We start from the raw sequence: 8,277 nt of genomic DNA, 5'->3' as shown, positions 1-8,277 counted from the left end.
CAAAGGGTAAAGTTTTTCACATTACCGCCAACCAAACGGCCCCTAAGAGTAGCAGGGTGGGGAGTTCTTGCACCTTCTCCTTCGTTGTCCTCTTATTCTTCTTCCTATCTTTCATCCTCTCATGCTGATGCTATAGGCAAAGAGACTAATTCGAGCCATGGTGATTTTTTTTTAGAATATATTTGACTATGACCTCTAGCATATGTTTTAATACTTTTATTTAATATTTTTTTTTAATAGATATGGTATCCAAGAACTCTGTATTTGCTGCTCTCCAAACGGGTCAACAAAAGCGTGCTCGAGATAATGAGACTTTGAAACTTTCTCAACCTGGATCTGCTCATATTCTTACGTTAGGTGCATCTCCTCCTCCAAAGAGATTGAAGTCTCCTACATCCAAAGGTGCTAACCTTGTCGATTCTGAAGTTGTTAAGGCTTCCTCCAAGGGTTCTGACCCTAATCCTGATGCTCCACAAGGTTTGAACCTTAATGTTTTTAAGGGTTCTAACCTTGACACTTGCAAGGGTCCTAACCCTCTAAATAAAGCCAACAATGACGCATCATAGGTTCTAACCCCTTATTATCATATGAAAACCTTGTGGTTTCACATCGTGAAAGAAGGGAGCTGCGTTTGGAGTCTCTTTTAGCTGTTAATCTCACCTTTCCACCCATGGAACCACCTCAAGCAATTCATCGGATATATAAGTATCATACTAAACTTAGGAGTACTCTAAAAGGGGAACCTTTTAGGTTTTATCCTGGTTTAGTTGATATAGACAGTATTACTCAACCTAAGCTGGCTTCTAGATTAATGTATTTTTCTATTCTTCCACGAGATGAGAAATCTTATTTTTGCCAATATGCTAGAGAATATAGATGTTGCTGAACGTCTTTTGGTTGAGGTATTTATCTCTTTTGTTTTACCTTTTTCTTACAGATAATTTAATTTTGATGTCTTTTTCTTTATTGGAGATAGGGTGCTCAACGTTCTTCTTTGCCGTTTGGATTGATGAGATCCTTGAATCAACGCTTAGAAGATTTAAACATTCATCAGAAGAAGTTGCAATTGACTATTGAGGACCTTCGAAAACACAACAAGGAGATTACCACCCACCTTCAAACTTCAGAAGCGGAACTTGCTAGTTTGAGAGGGTATGCATCCAAATGTTCCACCTTGAATGATGAGAACAAGAGACTTGGAGATAAGGTTTCATCTTTATGTTCGACTATCACTTCTCTTGAGAAAGATTTAGCTTCTGAACAACAAGCTACTTCTGCATTGAAGGATGAGATATCTTCCCTTTGTCAGACAATAGATGCTGAGCGACAATCTATCTGTGCTACTGCTGTTCAAGAATACCGTGAGTCTTTAAATTGTTATCAAAGGAAATGTGCTGTTGGTGTTACCTTCAGTAAGACTGGCTTTTATCTTGCTCGAGAGCTTCTTGAGAAGGAACATGGTCGTGCTTTCCCGAGTTAGTCTTTTCAAAGACTAGCTCCATTGTTGAGTCTTTACCTTGGAGGAGTTTTGATCCCACTAAGGAGGATGTTACTATCTCTTTAAACTCCGGCCTTCACGATGACTTAGATGATCTTATTGGCCCTTGGGAGCTTTTTGGGAAGAATGGTGTCTCCTTAGAAAGACATGATGATGAGATCTCAGCTTTGCAGGGTTTGGATGAGGAGCAAATTTTTTGATGAGATGCCTTCCCCTGTATGTCATGAACAACCTGTACATCCTGCTCCATAATAATCTTTTTTCTTCTGTAATGATTATTTATAGTTTCCTTATTTAGTTCTTAGTGATGATGTGTAAACTTTCAATAAAAGTGATTATTTATAGTTTTCTTTCATAATATTTTGTTGTTGTGTTATCTCTTTCGATGTGTAGAATGTTTAAGATACGAACCCTCTATAGAATATGATATTCTCAAGATTCATATTTTATTCTCCCGCAGAATGAAAATCTAAAGTGCAAACCGTTCATCTCTTCCTTCATAGAAGATCAGGTTCTGAAGATGCGTACTTTCATTCCCTCGTAGAATGAAAGTTTAAGGTGCGAAACACTCATCTCTTCCTTTATAGAAGATCAGGTTCTTAAGATATGTACTTTCATTCCCTCGTAGAATGAAAGTTTAAGGTGCGAACCACTCATCTCTTCCTTTATAGAAGATCAGGTTCTTAAGATACGTACTTTCATTCCCCCGTAGAATAAAAGTTTAAGGTGCGAACCGCTCATCTCTTCCTTTATAGAAGATCAGGTTCTTAAGATTTGTACTTTCATTCCCCCGTAGAATGAAAATCTAAGGTGCGAACCGCTCATCTCTTCCTTTATAGAAGATCAGGTTCTTAAGTGAGACCATGTCATTCTTGTTCTTGAAAACCCGTTGGTATGAAAAATTAAAACACACGATAATTACGTGGAAAAAACCCCAATAAAGGGGGAAAACCATGGGACCGTAACTACGGTGTAATTTATTTCTATTGATATATAACTTACAATTTACAAAATGTATCTGCTTTGAAAATAGAGCTTCAGATAATTGGTGTTCCAAGTCTTTTGAATCTTTTTTCCTTCCAAGGATTCTAGCTTGAATGTTGCCGGACCAATCATTCTTCTCACCCGATAGGGTCCTTCCCAATTTGGCCTGGAGCTTCCCTTCTTCTACAAGGGTATTTGTGATGGACGTTTTTCTCAGCACGAGATCACCTTCAACAATAGGTCGTTCTTTTCACCTTTGAGTTGTAGTAACGAGCCACCCTTTGGTGATAAGCTGCTAAACGTATACAGCTTTGATCTCTTTTTTCATCTAGGAGGTCTAAATTATTTCTAATTGTTTCTGAGTTGCCTTCTTCATGAAATTCAACCATTCTTGGAGAAGCTGCCCCAATTTCTATTGGGATTAACGCCTCCGTTCCATAAGTAAGGTTGAAAGGTGTTTCTCCTGTTGAGACCTTACTCGTTATCCAATACGCCCAAAGGATTGACGGAAGCTCTTCTGTCCATGCTCCTTTCGCCTTGTCTAAACACATTTTTAGACCTTCCAAGATAGTTCGATTGCTTTTTTCTGCTTGCCCATTAGCTTGGTGTTGCACAACCGCAAGCGCACGGTTTTGCCAAGTAGTAAATAAGTATCGATCCCACGAGGACCAAGTATGATTACCAACCTATTGCAACAAGAGGTTATCTAGACAATTAAAAAGGTGGGAATTGGGAACAATAAGAAGCAAGGAATAAAACACAATCAAGACTGCAGAAACACAGGGCTGTGGATTACACTTTAGGTTAAAATAGACTTAGGTTTGGGAACCCACCACAAGGTGTAACATGAATAATGTGTTGGATCTAGACCATATTTGGGTAGATCTCTTGAAGGGCATTAATCCTAAGCTACTTGTCACTTTCTTTCAAGAGGTAACAAGTTAGGTCTTGGTAGGGCCATCTTCTACTTTCGTGGTAGATAAACCCTTTCAAAACTTGAATAAGCACGGTGATTAAGCAAAAGACCCTCAAGAATTACCTTTCAGTAAGTTCAAGGTGATTAATGTGGTTTGAAGACCCAGGTTATCCTTCCAGTTAACCTAGATCTCTAAGGTAGGCAAGTAATGCTTTCACAATTACAAGCTGTGTACTCAGATCAGAAATCAACTCAAAAAATCGACCTTTAAGCATAAGAGATCCATACAAAATGTATCAACACATCAAACAAATACCACTTTGGGTTGATCCCAAACCTAAGAAGAGTTCTACACACACATTGTCTCAGTTACAAAGTGAAAATAGGAAGAACAAGAGTATGCCAGACACAACACAATAGGGCTTAGAAGACTCCCTATAATGGCTACAAGGATCTGATCTTCAGTCTCCCAGCCATTCTCTTCTTCTTCAGCTTCTTTTCAGCCTTCATAACTTCCTTTCCTTCTTTTTCCAGCCGCCAGCTCCTTGGTCGCTACTTTCTTCTTACCCTAAAGCCCCTTTTCTGGTCCTTTTATAGCCAAAGATGGAAGCTGGGCCCCAGTCACTTTACAGACCACAAATACTTCTCACAACCCACAGATAGGTTGTGTTTCTTCCCAGTCTCCAGGGTTTCTCAACCAATTCTTGCTTTCTGAAATCAAAACAACTAGAGAGAGTAGTATGTACAAAATGAGAGGGGAAATCACTATGAAAACTAGGAAAAATGCATAATATTTAGCTAAATGCATGAGATAACAATGAAATTTGTAAGTGCAACAAACTCCCCCAAGCCTGAATTTTGCTTGCCCTCAAGCAATGTTACATTTAAAGAACATGACAAGGGAAGTTAGCAGAATTCAAACGATGACATTATCTAGCACAGGACACAAGCATAACTTACGAATAAAGTGCATAAAGGTCATGGAGTAATTCAGCTTCTTCCATAGGATAGACTGTACACAAGCATCACAAAAGAACTTGATTCACCTCACATGCAAATGGTCCTGAAATTTAAGATAGGATATATAGATGCAATAAATCTTAGAGACTTCATAGAACTCCCATGCACAATCCATTAGCCAAGTTGCTTATTAGAGGGATTAATAGGATTTCTTTAACACTTCATTCACCCTTTTTTTTTTTGTCCGACTAACATAGGATGTGGTGATTTTTCTCTTTTCTCTTCTTTTTTTTTTGAAGGGTGCACATGCGGGTTAGGCACAAGAGCCACCCTTCTAATTGTTACAATCCTACATAGATGCACTCATGTCTCGATAGCAAATAGCCCATGAAAACAGAGGAGTGCTGGCATAGACCTCTTTTTTTTTCCAATTCAAAATTTAGAAGATCACCTATATCATTTCCCTCTTATTTAAGAGCTTAACTTAGGCAAAGAGAATGCTATCGGGTCACAATATCTCAAGAAGAATCCATTGCAAATGTATATACTAAATTAAATTGCAAGATCACAAACAATGAGATTAGCAAAGTTAAGCTCATGCAAATGCAAGATGTACAGTCTAATCACTATTAGATAGCAACAACTACCCCATGTCCTTTTTTTGTGTCATGCTGAACAATTCATCATAGGATTTCTGATGGCAAGAGTCTTTTTGTTTTTGTTTTGCTTTTTTTTTTTTGTCAAGATAAAATCAAGAAAAATATGCAAATGCAAGTGTGCATGAAGGAATGTATGCAACTATTCTACTGCCAAACTAACTCACTAACTCCCCCAAGCCTAGTTATAGCATTGTCCTCAATGTTCAGAAGTTAATAGAGAAAAGTAAGCAAGTAGGGAGTATGGAACTGACCGGGCTACTGTGGAGGAGGGAAATGGCCTTGCGCGACTAGCCACTCATAGATTGAATTGGTTTGCTGCTGAATTTGGTTTAAAATTGGCCGCTGTGCTTGTTGTTCAGCAGAAATGGTGTCGAGGGCAGTCATAATGTGCGCGAGATTATCTGTGTCCTGTGGAACTTACCGCAGGGGTTGTGGAACTTGTTTTGCAGGAGGATTTCTAGCGTGTCGTGGTGCAGGAGGGTTCAGGCCAGGAAATCCCTAATTTTCACGGCGATGGACAGTGGTCCGCTCGGGGCCGGTAAGGAGATAACGTGGTGTCCCTTTGAGAATGAGGTAATAGACATCAGCTTCTTTGACGATCATCTTCATAGCGATGCAAACTTCCATGTCCAACCGATTGTTGCCTTGGATAGTCTAAAATGGAGATAGGTCACAGTGAAAAGCAAAGGCAATAGGAGTGATGAGACCGTCAAAGACAATGTCACCCGAGGAAGCCTTGCCTACTTTGGCAAATTGATGAGCCAAGTGTGCACCAGTGTCTAAAGGGGTGTTATGGAGCATTGCCCAGAGAAACATGAGCACGGATTGACTAACAATGGCCTCACACTCACCACGACCAAACAAAGAAAGGGCCATAATACGACGGATATATCAGAAACAAGGATTTCTAAGGCTGGTGACCCTAACAGTTGAAAGTTCGTATTTGGGTTCATTGGTGAGGATGTGCCAAAAATCAAGGGCATCAAAGTCTTTGGGTGTCCGACGGTCACCACCAATTGGAAGACCAAAAATTTGGTTAAACTGGGCTAGATTAAGCTTAAAATCTTGGTTGAGGAGTCTAAATGTGATCTTGCCTTCCTCACTACTTGGACCGTAGAGGACATGGACATCAACGGAGCTTAAGAACTCTAGGGTCAGGCATTCATAAGTGGGGAATCTCATATTAACGAATGCGGTCTACCCAAGGTTACCTACCATCCAATAGACATCATCAAGGATACCCAAGGTGCGGAGGAGATTGCCATCGATGTACCTTGTTCGGATGATTCTCCATTTAGAAAGAACCCAGTATCTGTTCTTTTTGAAAGCATCTCGGAAAATGATGTTGTGAGTAGACGCGTCGAGTAGCTGGTCTTGGGAGCTTGTTACAGCGGTTGTGCGTCTAGTTCTCCTTGTCTGCATGATGAAGGTGCTGCCGGCGGAGCTCAGGGTGAGGTGGTGAAAAAGGCTGGTGAGAATGGGGGGTTGGTAATGGAGTTTTCAGGTTGATTGTTTGATCTTTGAGAGAAAAGTGGGGATTGTGTTGAAATGAGTCAGTGCTGGAGATGGGATGAGGGAATAGGAAGATGAATAGTTGATGGGATGGGAGAGTTATGAGGCTGTCTTGGTTGTAGGAAAAAAGGCAATGTGGAGTAAAGACAAGGACAAGAAGATTATGGGGAAAGGCATAGGTAGTGTTTAGGTCAGTCTTGGGGCGAGAGAAAAAGTAATGGGGTGGGTGGAAAGTGGATGATGGACATTAGGATCAGGAGCAGAAGACTAGGAAATTTGGAAGGAAAACTATTTCTAGACTCTTCTAGTCTGTGTACGATCCATACCTGTGTTCCCTGACGCACTCTGATTGTGTTTCATGCCAGGTGAACCTGACGATTCTGCATTGGATGCTGGTAATCTAATCTGTATAATTAAACATCAAATAAGCTGAAAGGAGCTCTGGAACAATTCTGAACCTACAGAAAACATCTGAACTTTAATCAGCTAACATAATTGAAAATTTGTAACACAACCATAAGCAAAATAAAACAAAGACTGAAAATAAAAAAGAAAAACAAGAGCTCGTTTAAGGTCACGAGCACGGCCCCTTTTTATTCATTTATTCAGTGATGGGAGGGGTTTGGGAGAGCATACGTCCTCCCTTCCTTGATGAGTTCTCCAACAATATAATGCTTCAGTCTTTGCCCATTAACCTTGAAAGTTCCTGTTGTTTCACTGCGAACTTCAACAGCGCCATACGGGAAGACCTTAGTCACTCTAAAAGGTCCTGACCATCTTGACCTTAATTTCCCTAGAAAAAGCTTGAATCGAGAATTAAAAAGCAAGACCAAATCTCCTTCTCTAAATTCTCTACGAAAAATCTGCTTGTCATGCCATAATTTGGCTCTTTCCTTGTACATCTTTGAGTTCTCATAGGCATCCAATCTTAATTCTTCCAGTTCTTGTAGTTGAAGTTTCCTTTTTTCTCCAGCTGTCTTCATATCAAAATTGAGAGCCTTGACTGCCCAGAATGCCTTATGTTCCAATTCAATAGGCAAATGGCAAGCCTTGCCATAAATTAAACGAAATGGTGTTATGCCAATCGGGGACTTGTAAGCTGTTCTATATGCCCATAAGGCATCATCAAGTTTCAGTGACCAATCTTTTCTTGTTGTCGAGACTAAATTCTCAAGTATGCTCTTGATCTCCCGATTTGAAATTTCAGCCTGCCCACTAAGGTAGTATGGTGTGGAGATCTTCTGTGGTACCCCATATTTTCTAAGGAGGCTTTCGAATTGTCTTTCTATAAAGTGTGATCCTTCATCACTTATGACAGCTCTAGGAATTCCGAACCTTGAAAAAATTACCTGTTTGAAGAGCTTAATTACAGTCCGAACATCATTTGTTGGGGATGGTATTGCTTCAACCCATTTGGAAACGTAATCCACAGCCACAAGAATATATCTATTGTTGCATGAAGATGGAAACAACCCCATGTAATCTATTCCCCAAACATCGAAGATTTCCACTTCAAGGATGTAATTAAGAGGCATTTCATGTCTCCTTGAAATGTTTCCTGTTCTTTGACAACGATCACAAGCAAGCACAAATCTCCTCATGTCTTTGAAAAGTGTAGGCCAATATAACCCAGCTTGAAGTATTTTGGCTGTAGTTTTTGAAGAGCTACAATGACCACCATAAGATGAAGAATGGTAATGGAACATAACGTTTTCTGCTTCTTCTTCGGGGATACATCTTCGAAGTAT

Source organism: Dioscorea cayenensis, chromosome 19 (assembly GCF_009730915.1).
Source record: "Dioscorea cayenensis subsp. rotundata cultivar TDr96_F1 chromosome 19, TDr96_F1_v2_PseudoChromosome.rev07_lg8_w22 25.fasta, whole genome shotgun sequence".
In the NCBI taxonomy this organism is placed as follows: Eukaryota; Viridiplantae; Streptophyta; class Magnoliopsida; order Dioscoreales; family Dioscoreaceae; genus Dioscorea; species Dioscorea cayenensis.
Note: the sequence above shows the minus strand (reverse complement) of the source record.